The sequence below is a fragment of the Schistocerca nitens genome, unplaced genomic scaffold (assembly GCF_023898315.1).
Source record: "Schistocerca nitens isolate TAMUIC-IGC-003100 unplaced genomic scaffold, iqSchNite1.1 HiC_scaffold_366, whole genome shotgun sequence".
NCBI lineage: Eukaryota > Metazoa > Arthropoda > Insecta > Orthoptera > Acrididae > Schistocerca > Schistocerca nitens.
In genome coordinates, this window is record NW_026045900.1 from 165,616 (window position 1) to 178,012 (window position 12,397).

Genomic DNA, 12,397 nt, shown 5'->3' on the forward strand with positions numbered 1-12,397 from the left:
TTTACCACGATCGCCTCGACATGCAGCTGCGAGATGCACAGGAGTAACAAAGCACTGCACGATGCGGCGACATACGAAATCCACTGCCCAGCTACGCGTTGGCAACTAACAAAATGCCGACCCTGCCAGGATTCGAACCTGGAATCTTCTGATCCGTAGTCAGACGCGTTATCCGTTGCGCCACAGGGCCAGTGGCAGCATTTCTCGCTACAAGGCAAGTGCAATTCGCTAAGAAACGTGTTCTCCAGGGCTCATCAAGCTCCCAAGGAAGGCACCACTCGTCCAGCTGCGTGGTCGCGGTGCGCCTGCAGAGCTTGGAGCTTGCCACACATCTGCGCTCGCTGTTCGACAGGTAGCACGAGGCAAGGCGCGCGTTTTTCTGCATTTTTTCGATGACGAGAGGCGGTTGATGTGCATGTAAGCGTAGCATATCAAACACGAATAGCACGAAGCGTTCGTACTTAGGTGCCAAAGTCGCAGTATGGCCGCAGGTGGCGATCATATGTTTTTGTAGCCACCACTGGTTTGCAGCAATGCGAATATGGCTAACTGAGAGCGTTTTGCTGTAGCCCCAGTGGCGCAATTGGTTAGCGCACGGTACTTATAAGGCAGTAGCCGTGAGCAATGCCGGGGTTGTGAGTTCGAGCCTCACCTGGGGCATACTTTTATTTCGTAGCAGCTGTCTCTGACAGCATCAGGAGGCTACATTTCAGATGTATCAGCTATGTCAGCAAGATTAATGTGTATTATGTGCGCTAGTTGCGTCTTCCTCGGTAGTATAGTGGTTAGTATCCCCGCCTGTCACGCGGGAGACCGGGGTTCGATTCCCCGCCGGGGAGACGCGATTTTTATCTCACAAACCTGCTCGAGTGGTGCGCGTGTGGGACGGAAGAGCATTAACTTGCTGCAAAATCTTAAAAAATGATGCATCTTAGGAAGTAGTTCTCGCATTCTTCACACTTCAGAATTACTGGGTTTGCTTTTGAGGCTGAATCAATGCCCCCAGCCGACTCTCTAGGCGTAATAATCGAGCCCGACACAATCAGGAAAAGAAATAATTTTAGCAGAGCGTGGTTTCGATCCACGGACCTCTGGGTTATGGGCCCAGCACGCTTCCACTGCGCCACTCTGCTGTGTGGGGGTATACTGGCTCTTCGTCACATCACGTGGGACACTTGGGCAGTGTTGTCTGCGTCGCTTTCACACGCCTACATTTGATTGCGTACATCTCCTACAGCTCTCAGCTTGACTTGTCTCGACTCTGCTCGACTGACGCTACGCTGACGCTTGCACGCAGCGATATTTACCACGATCGCCTCGACATGCAGCTGCGAGATGCACAGGAGTAACAAAGCACTGCACGATGCGGCGACATACGAAATCCACTGCCCAGCTACGCGTTGGCAACTAACAAAATGCCGACCCTGCCAGGATTCGAACCTGGAATCTTCTGATCCGTAGTCAGACGCGTTATCCGTTGCGCCACAGGGCCAGTGGCAGCATTTCTCGCTACAAGGCAAGTGCAATTCGCTAAGAAACGTGTTCTCCAGGGCTCATCAAGCTCCCAAGGAAGGCACCACTCGTCCAGCTGCGTGGTCGCGGTGCGCCTGCAGAGCTTGGAGCTTGCCACACATCTGCGCTCGCTGTTCGACAGGTAGCACGAGGCAAGGCGCGCGTTTTTCTGCATTTTTTCGATGACGAGAGGCGGTTGATGTGCATGTAAGCGTAGCATATCAAACACGAATAGCACGAAGCGTTCGTACTTAGGTGCCAAAGTCGCAGTATGGCCGCAGGTGGCGATCATATGTTTTTGTAGCCACCACTGGTTTGCAGCAATGCGAATATGGCTAACTGAGAGCGTTTTGCTGTAGCCCCAGTGGCGCAATTGGTTAGCGCACGGTACTTATAAGGCAGTAGCCGTGAGCAATGCCGGGGTTGTGAGTTCGAGCCTCACCTGGGGCATACTTTTATTTCGTAGCAGCTGTCTCTGACAGCATCAGGAGGCTACATTTCAGATGTATCAGCTATGTCAGCAAGATTAATGTGTATTATGTGCGCTAGTTGCGTCTTCCTCGGTAGTATAGTGGTTTGTATCCCCGCCTGTCACGCGGGAGACCGGGGTGCGATTCCCCGCCGGGGAGGCACACTACATTTTTAATTATTGCACTATCAGTCGCCGAACTTAGTGCAGACCTTTTACAGCTACTTGCAACAAGTGTCTCCCACACAGACAGCTGCCTCCATCGCATCCTCGGTAGTATAGTGGTTAGTATCCCCGCCTGTCACGCGGGAGACCGGGGTTCGATTCCCCGCCGGGGAGACGCGATTTTTATCTCACAAACCTGCTCGAGTGGTGCGCGTGTGGGACGGAAGAGCATTAACTTGCTGCAAAATCTTAAAAAATGATGCATCTTAGGAAGTAGTTCTCGCATTCTTCACACTTCAGAATTACTGGGTTTGCTTTTGAGGCTGAATCAATGCCCCCAGCCGACTCTCTAGGCGTAATAATCGAGCCCGACACAATCAGGAAAAGAAATAATTTTAGCAGAGCGTGGTTTCGATCCACGGACCTCTGGGTTATGGGCCCAGCACGCTTCCACTGCGCCACTCTGCTGTGTGGGGGTATACTGGCTCTTCGTCACATCACGTGGGACACTTGGGCAGTGTTGTCTGCGTCGCTTTCACACGCCTACATTTGATTGCGTACATCTCCTACAGCTCTCAGCTTGACTTGTCTCGACTTTGCTCGACTGACGCTACGCTGACGCTTGCACGCAGCGATATTTACCACGATCGCCTCGACATGCAGCTGCGAGATGCACAGGAGTAACAAAGCACTGCACGATGCGGCGACATACGAAATCCACTGCCCAGCTACGCGTTGGCAACTAACAAAATGCCGACCCTGCCAGGATTCGAACCTGGAATCTTCTGATCCGTAGTCAGACGCGTTATCCGTTGCGCCACAGGGCCAGTGGCAGCATTTCTCGCTACAAGGCAAGTGCAATTCGCTAAGAAACGTGTTCTCCAGGGCTCATCAAGCTCCCAAGGAAGGCACCACTCGTCCAGCTGCGTGGTCGCGGTGCGCCTGCAGAGCTTGGAGCTTGCCACACATCTGCGCTCGCTGTTCGACAGGTAGCACGAGGCAAGGCGCGCGTTTTTCTGCATTTTTTCGATGACGAGAGGCGGTTGATGTGCATGTAAGCGTAGCATATCAAACACGAATAGCACGAAGCGTTCGTACTTAGGTGCCAAAGTCGCAGTATGGCCGCAGGTGGCGATCATATGTTTTTGTAGCCACCACTGGTTTGCAGCAATGCGAATATGGCTAACTGAGAGCGTTTTGCTGTAGCCCCAGTGGCGCAATTGGTTAGCGCACGGTACTTATAAGGCAGTAGCCGTGAGCAATGCCGGGGTTGTGAGTTCGAGCCTCACCTGGGGCATACTTTTATTTCGTAGCAGCTGTCTCTGACAGCATCAGGAGGCTACATTTCAGATGTATCAGCTATGTCAGCAAGATTAATGTGTATTATGTGCGCTAGTTGCGTCTTCCTCGGTAGTATAGTGGTTTGTATCCCCGCCTGTCACGCGGGAGACCGGGGTGCGATTCCCCGCCGGGGAGGCACACTACATTTTTAATTATTGCACTATCAGTCGCCGAACTTAGTGCAGACCTTTTACAGCTACTTGCAACAAGTGTCTCCCACACAGACAGCTGCCTCCATCGCATCCTCGGTAGTATAGTGGTTAGTATCCCCGCCTGTCACGCGGGAGACCGGGGTTCGATTCCCCGCCGGGGAGACGCGATTTTTATCTCACAAACCTGCTCGAGTGGTGCGCGTGTGGGACGGAAGAGCATTAACTTGCTGCAAAATCTTAAAAAATGATGCATCTTAGGAAGTAGTTCTCGCATTCTTCACACTTCAGAATTACTGGGTTTGCTTTTGAGGCTGAATCAATGCCCCCAGCCGACTCTCTAGGCGTAATAATCGAGCCCGACACAATCAGGAAAAGAAATAATTTTAGCAGAGCGTGGTTTCGATCCACGGACCTCTGGGTTATGGGCCCAGCACGCTTCCACTGCGCCACTCTGCTGTGTGGGGGTATACTGGCTCTTCGTCACATCACGTGGGACACTTGGGCAGTGTTGTCTGCGTCGCTTTCACACGCCTACATTTGATTGCGTACATCTCCTACAGCTCTCAGCTTGACTTGTCTCGACTTTGCTCGACTGACGCTACGCTGACGCTTGCACGCAGCGATATTTACCACGATCGCCTCGACATGCAGCTGCGAGATGCACAGGAGTAACAAAGCACTGCACGATGCGGCGACATACGAAATCCACTGCCCAGCTACGCGTTGGCAACTAACAAAATGCCGACCCTGCCAGGATTCGAACCTGGAATCTTCTGATCCGTAGTCAGACGCGTTATCCGTTGCGCCACAGGGCCAGTGGCAGCATTTCTCGCTACAAGGCAAGTGCAATTCGCTAAGAAACGTGTTCTCCAGGGCTCATCAAGCTCCCAAGGAAGGCACCACTCGTCCAGCTGCGTGGTCGCGGTGCGCCTGCAGAGCTTGGAGCTTGCCACACATCTGCGCTCGCTGTTCGACAGGTAGCACGAGGCAAGGCGCGCGTTTTTCTGCATTTTTTCGATGACGAGAGGCGGTTGATGTGCATGTAAGCGTAGCATATCAAACACGAATAGCACGAAGCGTTCGTACTTAGGTGCCAAAGTCGCAGTATGGCCGCAGGTGGCGATCATATGTTTTTGTAGCCACCACTGGTTTGCAGCAATGCGAATATGGCTAACTGAGAGCGTTTTGCTGTAGCCCCAGTGGCGCAATTGGTTAGCGCACGGTACTTATAAGGCAGTAGCCGTGAGCAATGCCGGGGTTGTGAGTTCGAGCCTCACCTGGGGCATACTTTTATTTCGTAGCAGCTGTCTCTGACAGCATCAGGAGGCTACATTTCAGATGTATCAGCTATGTCAGCAAGATTAATGTGTATTATGTGCGCTAGTTGCGTCTTCCTCGGTAGTATAGTGGTTTGTATCCCCGCCTGTCACGCGGGAGACCGGGGTGCGATTCCCCGCCGGGGAGGCACACTACATTTTTAATTATTGCACTATCAGTCGCCGAACTTAGTGCAGACCTTTTACAGCTACTTGCAACAAGTGTCTCCCACACAGACAGCTGCCTCCATCGCATCCTCGGTAGTATAGTGGTTAGTATCCCCGCCTGTCACGCGGGAGACCGGGGTTCGATTCCCCGCCGGGGAGACGCGATTTTTATCTCACAAACCTGCTCGAGTGGTGCGCGTGTGGGACGGAAGAGCATTAACTTGCTGCAAAATCTTAAAAAATGATGCATCTTAGGAAGTAGTTCTCGCATTCTTCACACTTCAGAATTACTGGGTTTGCTTTTGAGGCTGAATCAATGCCCCCAGCCGACTCTCTAGGCGTAATAATCGAGCCCGACACAATCAGGAAAAGAAATAATTTTAGCAGAGCGTGGTTTCGATCCACGGACCTCTGGGTTATGGGCCCAGCACGCTTCCACTGCGCCACTCTGCTGTGTGGGGGTATACTGGCTCTTCGTCACATCACGTGGGACACTTGGGCAGTGTTGTCTGCGTCGCTTTCACACGCCTACATTTGATTGCGTACATCTCCTACAGCTCTCAGCTTGACTTGTCTCGACTCTGCTCGACTGACGCTACGCTGACGCTTGCACGCAGCGATATTTACCACGATCGCCTCGACATGCAGCTGCGAGATGCACAGGAGTAACAAAGCACTGCACGATGCGGCGACATACGAAATCCACTGCCCAGCTACGCGTTGGCAACTAACAAAATGCCGACCCTGCCAGGATTCGAACCTGGAATCTTCTGATCCGTAGTCAGACGCGTTATCCGTTGCGCCACAGGGCCAGTGGCAGCATTTCTCGCTACAAGGCAAGTGCAATTCGCTAAGAAACGTGTTCTCCAGGGCTCATCAAGCTCCCAAGGAAGGCACCACTCGTCCAGCTGCGTGGTCGCGGTGCGCCTGCAGAGCTTGGAGCTTGCCACACATCTGCGCTCGCTGTTCGACAGGTAGCACGAGGCAAGGCGCGCGTTTTTCTGCATTTTTTCGATGACGAGAGGCGGTTGATGTGCATGTAAGCGTAGCATATCAAACACGAATAGCACGAAGCGTTCGTACTTAGGTGCCAAAGTCGCAGTATGGCCGCAGGTGGCGATCATATGTTTTTGTAGCCACCACTGGTTTGCAGCAATGCGAATATGGCTAACTGAGAGCGTTTTGCTGTAGCCCCAGTGGCGCAATTGGTTAGCGCACGGTACTTATAAGGCAGTAGCCGTGAGCAATGCCGGGGTTGTGAGTTCGAGCCTCACCTGGGGCATACTTTTATTTCGTAGCAGCTGTCTCTGACAGCATCAGGAGGCTACATTTCAGATGTATCAGCTATGTCAGCAAGATTAATGTGTATTATGTGCGCTAGTTGCGTCTTCCTCGGTAGTATAGTGGTTTGTATCCCCGCCTGTCACGCGGGAGACCGGGGTGCGATTCCCCGCCGGGGAGGCACACTACATTTTTAATTATTGCACTATCAGTCGCCGAACTTAGTGCAGACCTTTTACAGCTACTTGCAACAAGTGTCTCCCACACAGACAGCTGCCTCCATCGCATCCTCGGTAGTATAGTGGTTAGTATCCCCGCCTGTCACGCGGGAGACCGGGGTTCGATTCCCCGCCGGGGAGACGCGATTTTTATCTCACAAACCTGCTCGAGTGGTGCGCGTGTGGGACGGAAGAGCATTAACTTGCTGCAAAATCTTAAAAAATGATGCATCTTAGGAAGTAGTTCTCGCATTCTTCACACTTCAGAATTACTGGGTTTGCTTTTGAGGCTGAATCAATGCCCCCAGCCGACTCTCTAGGCGTAATAATCGAGCCCGACACAATCAGGAAAAGAAATAATTTTAGCAGAGCGTGGTTTCGATCCACGGACCTCTGGGTTATGGGCCCAGCACGCTTCCACTGCGCCACTCTGCTGTGTGGGGGTATACTGGCTCTTCGTCACATCACGTGGGACACTTGGGCAGTGTTGTCTGCGTCGCTTTCACACGCCTACATTTGATTGCGTACATCTCCTACAGCTCTCAGCTTGACTTGTCTCGACTTTGCTCGACTGACGCTACGCTGACGCTTGCACGCAGCGATATTTACCACGATCGCCTCGACATGCAGCTGCGAGATGCACAGGAGTAACAAAGCACTGCACGATGCGGCGACATACGAAATCCACTGCCCAGCTACGCGTTGGCAACTAACAAAATGCCGACCCTGCCAGGATTCGAACCTGGAATCTTCTGATCCGTAGTCAGACGCGTTATCCGTTGCGCCACAGGGCCAGTGGCAGCATTTCTCGCTACAAGGCAAGTGCAATTCGCTAAGAAACGTGTTCTCCAGGGCTCATCAAGCTCCCAAGGAAGGCACCACTCGTCCAGCTGCGTGGTCGCGGTGCGCCTGCAGAGCTTGGAGCTTGCCACACATCTGCGCTCGCTGTTCGACAGGTAGCACGAGGCAAGGCGCGCGTTTTTCTGCATTTTTTCGATGACGAGAGGCGGTTGATGTGCATGTAAGCGTAGCATATCAAACACGAATAGCACGAAGCGTTCGTACTTAGGTGCCAAAGTCGCAGTATGGCCGCAGGTGGCGATCATATGTTTTTGTAGCCACCACTGGTTTGCAGCAATGCGAATATGGCTAACTGAGAGCGTTTTGCTGTAGCCCCAGTGGCGCAATTGGTTAGCGCACGGTACTTATAAGGCAGTAGCCGTGAGCAATGCCGGGGTTGTGAGTTCGAGCCTCACCTGGGGCATACTTTTATTTCGTAGCAGCTGTCTCTGACAGCATCAGGAGGCTACATTTCAGATGTATCAGCTATGTCAGCAAGATTAATGTGTATTATGTGCGCTAGTTGCGTCTTCCTCGGTAGTATAGTGGTTTGTATCCCCGCCTGTCACGCGGGAGACCGGGGTGCGATTCCCCGCCGGGGAGGCACACTACATTTTTAATTATTGCACTATCAGTCGCCGAACTTAGTGCAGACCTTTTACAGCTACTTGCAACAAGTGTCTCCCACACAGACAGCTGCCTCCATCGCATCCTCGGTAGTATAGTGGTTAGTATCCCCGCCTGTCACGCGGGAGACCGGGGTTCGATTCCCCGCCGGGGAGACGCGATTTTTATCTCACAAACCTGCTCGAGTGGTGCGCGTGTGGGACGGAAGAGCATTAACTTGCTGCAAAATCTTAAAAAATGATGCATCTTAGGAAGTAGTTCTCGCATTCTTCACACTTCAGAATTACTGGGTTTGCTTTTGAGGCTGAATCAATGCCCCCAGCCGACTCTCTAGGCGTAATAATCGAGCCCGACACAATCAGGAAAAGAAATAATTTTAGCAGAGCGTGGTTTCGATCCACGGACCTCTGGGTTATGGGCCCAGCACGCTTCCACTGCGCCACTCTGCTGTGTGGGGGTATACTGGCTCTTCGTCACATCACGTGGGACACTTGGGCAGTGTTGTCTGCGTCGCTTTCACACGCCTACATTTGATTGCGTACATCTCCTACAGCTCTCAGCTTGACTTGTCTCGACTCTGCTCGACTGACGCTACGCTGACGCTTGCACGCAGCGATATTTACCACGATCGCCTCGACATGCAGCTGCGAGATGCACAGGAGTAACAAAGCACTGCACGATGCGGCGACATACGAAATCCACTGCCCAGCTACGCGTTGGCAACTAACAAAATGCCGACCCTGCCAGGATTCGAACCTGGAATCTTCTGATCCGTAGTCAGACGCGTTATCCGTTGCGCCACAGGGCCAGTGGCAGCATTTCTCGCTACAAGGCAAGTGCAATTCGCTAAGAAACGTGTTCTCCAGGGCTCATCAAGCTCCCAAGGAAGGCACCACTCGTCCAGCTGCGTGGTCGCGGTGCGCCTGCAGAGCTTGGAGCTTGCCACACATCTGCGCTCGCTGTTCGACAGGTAGCACGAGGCAAGGCGCGCGTTTTTCTGCATTTTTTCGATGACGAGAGGCGGTTGATGTGCATGTAAGCGTAGCATATCAAACACGAATAGCACGAAGCGTTCGTACTTAGGTGCCAAAGTCGCAGTATGGCCGCAGGTGGCGATCATATGTTTTTGTAGCCACCACTGGTTTGCAGCAATGCGAATATGGCTAACTGAGAGCGTTTTGCTGTAGCCCCAGTGGCGCAATTGGTTAGCGCACGGTACTTATAAGGCAGTAGCCGTGAGCAATGCCGGGGTTGTGAGTTCGAGCCTCACCTGGGGCATACTTTTATTTCGTAGCAGCTGTCTCTGACAGCATCAGGAGGCTACATTTCAGATGTATCAGCTATGTCAGCAAGATTAATGTGTATTATGTGCGCTAGTTGCGTCTTCCTCGGTAGTATAGTGGTTTGTATCCCCGCCTGTCACGCGGGAGACCGGGGTGCGATTCCCCGCCGGGGAGGCACACTACATTTTTAATTATTGCACTATCAGTCGCCGAACTTAGTGCAGACCTTTTACAGCTACTTGCAACAAGTGTCTCCCACACAGACAGCTGCCTCCATCGCATCCTCGGTAGTATAGTGGTTAGTATCCCCGCCTGTCACGCGGGAGACCGGGGTTCGATTCCCCGCCGGGGAGACGCGATTTTTATCTCACAAACCTGCTCGAGTGGTGCGCGTGTGGGACGGAAGAGCATTAACTTGCTGCAAAATCTTAAAAAATGATGCATCTTAGGAAGTAGTTCTCGCATTCTTCACACTTCAGAATTACTGGGTTTGCTTTTGAGGCTGAATCAATGCCCCCAGCCGACTCTCTAGGCGTAATAATCGAGCCCGACACAATCAGGAAAAGAAATAATTTTAGCAGAGCGTGGTTTCGATCCACGGACCTCTGGGTTATGGGCCCAGCACGCTTCCACTGCGCCACTCTGCTGTGTGGGGGTATACTGGCTCTTCGTCACATCACGTGGGACACTTGGGCAGTGTTGTCTGCGTCGCTTTCACACGCCTACATTTGATTGCGTACATCTCCTACAGCTCTCAGCTTGACTTGTCTCGACTCTGCTCGACTGACGCTACGCTGACGCTTGCACGCAGCGATATTTACCACGATCGCCTCGACATGCAGCTGCGAGATGCACAGGAGTAACAAAGCACTGCACGATGCGGCGACATACGAAATCCACTGCCCAGCTACGCGTTGGCAACTAACAAAATGCCGACCCTGCCAGGATTCGAACCTGGAATCTTCTGATCCGTAGTCAGACGCGTTATCCGTTGCGCCACAGGGCCAGTGGCAGCATTTCTCGCTACAAGGCAAGTGCAATTCGCTAAGAAACGTGTTCTCCAGGGCTCATCAAGCTCCCAAGGAAGGCACCACTCGTCCAGCTGCGTGGTCGCGGTGCGCCTGCAGAGCTTGGAGCTTGCCACACATCTGCGCTCGCTGTTCGACAGGTAGCACGAGGCAAGGCGCGCGTTTTTCTGCATTTTTTCGATGACGAGAGGCGGTTGATGTGCATGTAAGCGTAGCATATCAAACACGAATAGCACGAAGCGTTCGTACTTAGGTGCCAAAGTCGCAGTATGGCCGCAGGTGGCGATCATATGTTTTTGTAGCCACCACTGGTTTGCAGCAATGCGAATATGGCTAACTGAGAGCGTTTTGCTGTAGCCCCAGTGGCGCAATTGGTTAGCGCACGGTACTTATAAGGCAGTAGCCGTGAGCAATGCCGGGGTTGTGAGTTCGAGCCTCACCTGGGGCATACTTTTATTTCGTAGCAGCTGTCTCTGACAGCATCAGGAGGCTACATTTCAGATGTATCAGCTATGTCAGCAAGATTAATGTGTATTATGTGCGCTAGTTGCGTCTTCCTCGGTAGTATAGTGGTTTGTATCCCCGCCTGTCACGCGGGAGACCGGGGTGCGATTCCCCGCCGGGGAGGCACACTACATTTTTAATTATTGCACTATCAGTCGCCGAACTTAGTGCAGACCTTTTACAGCTACTTGCAACAAGTGTCTCCCACACAGACAGCTGCCTCCATCGCATCCTCGGTAGTATAGTGGTTAGTATCCCCGCCTGTCACGCGGGAGACCGGGGTTCGATTCCCCGCCGGGGAGACGCGATTTTTATCTCACAAACCTGCTCGAGTGGTGCGCGTGTGGGACGGAAGAGCATTAACTTGCTGCAAAATCTTAAAAAATGATGCATCTTAGGAAGTAGTTCTCGCATTCTTCACACTTCAGAATTACTGGGTTTGCTTTTGAGGCTGAATCAATGCCCCCAGCCGACTCTCTAGGCGTAATAATCGAGCCCGACACAATCAGGAAAAGAAATAATTTTAGCAGAGCGTGGTTTCGATCCACGGACCTCTGGGTTATGGGCCCAGCACGCTTCCACTGCGCCACTCTGCTGTGTGGGGGTATACTGGCTCTTCGTCACATCACGTGGGACACTTGGGCAGTGTTGTCTGCGTCGCTTTCACACGCCTACATTTGATTGCGTACATCTCCTACAGCTCTCAGCTTGACTTGTCTCGACTTTGCTCGACTGACGCTACGCTGACGCTTGCACGCAGCGATATTTACCACGATCGCCTCGACATGCAGCTGCGAGATGCACAGGAGTAACAAAGCACTGCACGATGCGGCGACATACGAAATCCACTGCCCAGCTACGCGTTGGCAACTAACAAAATGCCGACCCTGCCAGGATTCGAACCTGGAATCTTCTGATCCGTAGTCAGACGCGTTATCCGTTGCGCCACAGGGCCAGTGGCAGCATTTCTCGCTACAAGGCAAGTGCAATTCGCTAAGAAACGTGTTCTCCAGGGCTCATCAAGCTCCCAAGGAAGGCACCACTCGTCCAGCTGCGTGGTCGCGGTGCGCCTGCAGAGCTTGGAGCTTGCCACACATCTGCGCTCGCTGTTCGACAGGTAGCACGAGGCAAGGCGCGCGTTTTTCTGCATTTTTTCGATGACGAGAGGCGGTTGATGTGCATGTAAGCGTAGCATATCAAACACGAATAGCACGAAGCGTTCGTACTTAGGTGCCAAAGTCGCAGTATGGCCGCAGGTGGCGATCATATGTTTTTGTAGCCACCACTGGTTTGCAGCAATGCGAATATGGCTAACTGAGAGCGTTTTGCTGTAGCCCCAGTGGCGCAATTGGTTAGCGCACGGTACTTATAAGGCAGTAGCCGTGAGCAATGCCGGGGTTGTGAGTTCGAGCCTCACCTGGGGCATACTTTTATTTCGTAGCAGCTGTCTCTGACAGCATCAGGAGGCTACATTTCAGATGTATCAGCTATGT

General features: G+C 52.6%; 34 non-coding genes across 34 annotated transcripts; 17 read left to right on the forward strand and 17 right to left on the reverse strand.

Moving 5' to 3' along the window:
- Window positions 1-117: 117 nt before the first annotated feature.
- On the reverse strand, window positions 118-190 carry Trnar-acg (transfer RNA arginine (anticodon ACG)). Its single transcript has one exon. It is a non-coding gene; the product is annotated as a tRNA-Arg (tRNA).
- A 378-nt stretch (window positions 191-568) lies between these two features.
- Trnai-uau (transfer RNA isoleucine (anticodon UAU)) lies at window positions 569-660 on the forward strand. The gene is given in 2 exon segments: window positions 569-606; window positions 625-660. It is a non-coding gene; the product is annotated as a tRNA-Ile (tRNA).
- A 107-nt stretch (window positions 661-767) lies between these two features.
- On the forward strand, window positions 768-839 carry Trnad-guc (transfer RNA aspartic acid (anticodon GUC)). Its single transcript has one exon. It is a non-coding gene; the product is annotated as a tRNA-Asp (tRNA).
- A 222-nt stretch (window positions 840-1,061) lies between these two features.
- On the reverse strand, window positions 1,062-1,133 carry Trnam-cau (transfer RNA methionine (anticodon CAU)). The gene has a single exon. It is a non-coding gene; the product is annotated as a tRNA-Met (tRNA).
- Window positions 1,134-1,419: 286 nt separating this feature from the next.
- Trnar-acg (transfer RNA arginine (anticodon ACG)) lies at window positions 1,420-1,492 on the reverse strand. Its single transcript has one exon. It is a non-coding gene; the product is annotated as a tRNA-Arg (tRNA).
- Window positions 1,493-1,870: 378 nt separating this feature from the next.
- Window positions 1,871-1,962, forward strand: Trnai-uau (transfer RNA isoleucine (anticodon UAU)). The gene is given in 2 exon segments: window positions 1,871-1,908; window positions 1,927-1,962. It is a non-coding gene; the product is annotated as a tRNA-Ile (tRNA).
- Window positions 1,963-2,248: 286 nt separating this feature from the next.
- On the forward strand, window positions 2,249-2,320 carry Trnad-guc (transfer RNA aspartic acid (anticodon GUC)). The gene has a single exon. It is a non-coding gene; the product is annotated as a tRNA-Asp (tRNA).
- Window positions 2,321-2,542: 222 nt separating this feature from the next.
- On the reverse strand, window positions 2,543-2,614 carry Trnam-cau (transfer RNA methionine (anticodon CAU)). Its single transcript has one exon. It is a non-coding gene; the product is annotated as a tRNA-Met (tRNA).
- A 286-nt stretch (window positions 2,615-2,900) lies between these two features.
- Trnar-acg (transfer RNA arginine (anticodon ACG)) lies at window positions 2,901-2,973 on the reverse strand. Its single transcript has one exon. It is a non-coding gene; the product is annotated as a tRNA-Arg (tRNA).
- A 378-nt stretch (window positions 2,974-3,351) lies between these two features.
- Window positions 3,352-3,443, forward strand: Trnai-uau (transfer RNA isoleucine (anticodon UAU)). The gene is given in 2 exon segments: window positions 3,352-3,389; window positions 3,408-3,443. It is a non-coding gene; the product is annotated as a tRNA-Ile (tRNA).
- Window positions 3,444-3,729: 286 nt separating this feature from the next.
- Window positions 3,730-3,801, forward strand: Trnad-guc (transfer RNA aspartic acid (anticodon GUC)). The gene has a single exon. It is a non-coding gene; the product is annotated as a tRNA-Asp (tRNA).
- Window positions 3,802-4,023: 222 nt separating this feature from the next.
- Window positions 4,024-4,095, reverse strand: Trnam-cau (transfer RNA methionine (anticodon CAU)). The gene has a single exon. It is a non-coding gene; the product is annotated as a tRNA-Met (tRNA).
- A 286-nt stretch (window positions 4,096-4,381) lies between these two features.
- On the reverse strand, window positions 4,382-4,454 carry Trnar-acg (transfer RNA arginine (anticodon ACG)). The gene has a single exon. It is a non-coding gene; the product is annotated as a tRNA-Arg (tRNA).
- Window positions 4,455-4,832: 378 nt separating this feature from the next.
- On the forward strand, window positions 4,833-4,924 carry Trnai-uau (transfer RNA isoleucine (anticodon UAU)). Its single transcript is given in 2 exon segments — window positions 4,833-4,870; window positions 4,889-4,924. It is a non-coding gene; the product is annotated as a tRNA-Ile (tRNA).
- Window positions 4,925-5,210: 286 nt separating this feature from the next.
- Window positions 5,211-5,282, forward strand: Trnad-guc (transfer RNA aspartic acid (anticodon GUC)). The gene has a single exon. It is a non-coding gene; the product is annotated as a tRNA-Asp (tRNA).
- A 222-nt stretch (window positions 5,283-5,504) lies between these two features.
- Window positions 5,505-5,576, reverse strand: Trnam-cau (transfer RNA methionine (anticodon CAU)). The gene has a single exon. It is a non-coding gene; the product is annotated as a tRNA-Met (tRNA).
- Window positions 5,577-5,862: 286 nt separating this feature from the next.
- On the reverse strand, window positions 5,863-5,935 carry Trnar-acg (transfer RNA arginine (anticodon ACG)). Its single transcript has one exon. It is a non-coding gene; the product is annotated as a tRNA-Arg (tRNA).
- A 378-nt stretch (window positions 5,936-6,313) lies between these two features.
- Trnai-uau (transfer RNA isoleucine (anticodon UAU)) lies at window positions 6,314-6,405 on the forward strand. Its single transcript is given in 2 exon segments — window positions 6,314-6,351; window positions 6,370-6,405. It is a non-coding gene; the product is annotated as a tRNA-Ile (tRNA).
- A 286-nt stretch (window positions 6,406-6,691) lies between these two features.
- Window positions 6,692-6,763, forward strand: Trnad-guc (transfer RNA aspartic acid (anticodon GUC)). Its single transcript has one exon. It is a non-coding gene; the product is annotated as a tRNA-Asp (tRNA).
- Window positions 6,764-6,985: 222 nt separating this feature from the next.
- Window positions 6,986-7,057, reverse strand: Trnam-cau (transfer RNA methionine (anticodon CAU)). The gene has a single exon. It is a non-coding gene; the product is annotated as a tRNA-Met (tRNA).
- A 286-nt stretch (window positions 7,058-7,343) lies between these two features.
- Window positions 7,344-7,416, reverse strand: Trnar-acg (transfer RNA arginine (anticodon ACG)). Its single transcript has one exon. It is a non-coding gene; the product is annotated as a tRNA-Arg (tRNA).
- Window positions 7,417-7,794: 378 nt separating this feature from the next.
- On the forward strand, window positions 7,795-7,886 carry Trnai-uau (transfer RNA isoleucine (anticodon UAU)). The gene is given in 2 exon segments: window positions 7,795-7,832; window positions 7,851-7,886. It is a non-coding gene; the product is annotated as a tRNA-Ile (tRNA).
- A 286-nt stretch (window positions 7,887-8,172) lies between these two features.
- On the forward strand, window positions 8,173-8,244 carry Trnad-guc (transfer RNA aspartic acid (anticodon GUC)). Its single transcript has one exon. It is a non-coding gene; the product is annotated as a tRNA-Asp (tRNA).
- A 222-nt stretch (window positions 8,245-8,466) lies between these two features.
- Window positions 8,467-8,538, reverse strand: Trnam-cau (transfer RNA methionine (anticodon CAU)). The gene has a single exon. It is a non-coding gene; the product is annotated as a tRNA-Met (tRNA).
- Window positions 8,539-8,824: 286 nt separating this feature from the next.
- Window positions 8,825-8,897, reverse strand: Trnar-acg (transfer RNA arginine (anticodon ACG)). The gene has a single exon. It is a non-coding gene; the product is annotated as a tRNA-Arg (tRNA).
- Window positions 8,898-9,275: 378 nt separating this feature from the next.
- Window positions 9,276-9,367, forward strand: Trnai-uau (transfer RNA isoleucine (anticodon UAU)). The gene is given in 2 exon segments: window positions 9,276-9,313; window positions 9,332-9,367. It is a non-coding gene; the product is annotated as a tRNA-Ile (tRNA).
- A 286-nt stretch (window positions 9,368-9,653) lies between these two features.
- Window positions 9,654-9,725, forward strand: Trnad-guc (transfer RNA aspartic acid (anticodon GUC)). Its single transcript has one exon. It is a non-coding gene; the product is annotated as a tRNA-Asp (tRNA).
- Window positions 9,726-9,947: 222 nt separating this feature from the next.
- Window positions 9,948-10,019, reverse strand: Trnam-cau (transfer RNA methionine (anticodon CAU)). Its single transcript has one exon. It is a non-coding gene; the product is annotated as a tRNA-Met (tRNA).
- Window positions 10,020-10,305: 286 nt separating this feature from the next.
- On the reverse strand, window positions 10,306-10,378 carry Trnar-acg (transfer RNA arginine (anticodon ACG)). Its single transcript has one exon. It is a non-coding gene; the product is annotated as a tRNA-Arg (tRNA).
- A 378-nt stretch (window positions 10,379-10,756) lies between these two features.
- On the forward strand, window positions 10,757-10,848 carry Trnai-uau (transfer RNA isoleucine (anticodon UAU)). The gene is given in 2 exon segments: window positions 10,757-10,794; window positions 10,813-10,848. It is a non-coding gene; the product is annotated as a tRNA-Ile (tRNA).
- Window positions 10,849-11,134: 286 nt separating this feature from the next.
- Trnad-guc (transfer RNA aspartic acid (anticodon GUC)) lies at window positions 11,135-11,206 on the forward strand. The gene has a single exon. It is a non-coding gene; the product is annotated as a tRNA-Asp (tRNA).
- A 222-nt stretch (window positions 11,207-11,428) lies between these two features.
- On the reverse strand, window positions 11,429-11,500 carry Trnam-cau (transfer RNA methionine (anticodon CAU)). The gene has a single exon. It is a non-coding gene; the product is annotated as a tRNA-Met (tRNA).
- A 286-nt stretch (window positions 11,501-11,786) lies between these two features.
- On the reverse strand, window positions 11,787-11,859 carry Trnar-acg (transfer RNA arginine (anticodon ACG)). The gene has a single exon. It is a non-coding gene; the product is annotated as a tRNA-Arg (tRNA).
- Window positions 11,860-12,237: 378 nt separating this feature from the next.
- Window positions 12,238-12,329, forward strand: Trnai-uau (transfer RNA isoleucine (anticodon UAU)). The gene is given in 2 exon segments: window positions 12,238-12,275; window positions 12,294-12,329. It is a non-coding gene; the product is annotated as a tRNA-Ile (tRNA).
- The last annotated feature ends 68 nt before the right edge of the window (window positions 12,330-12,397 follow it).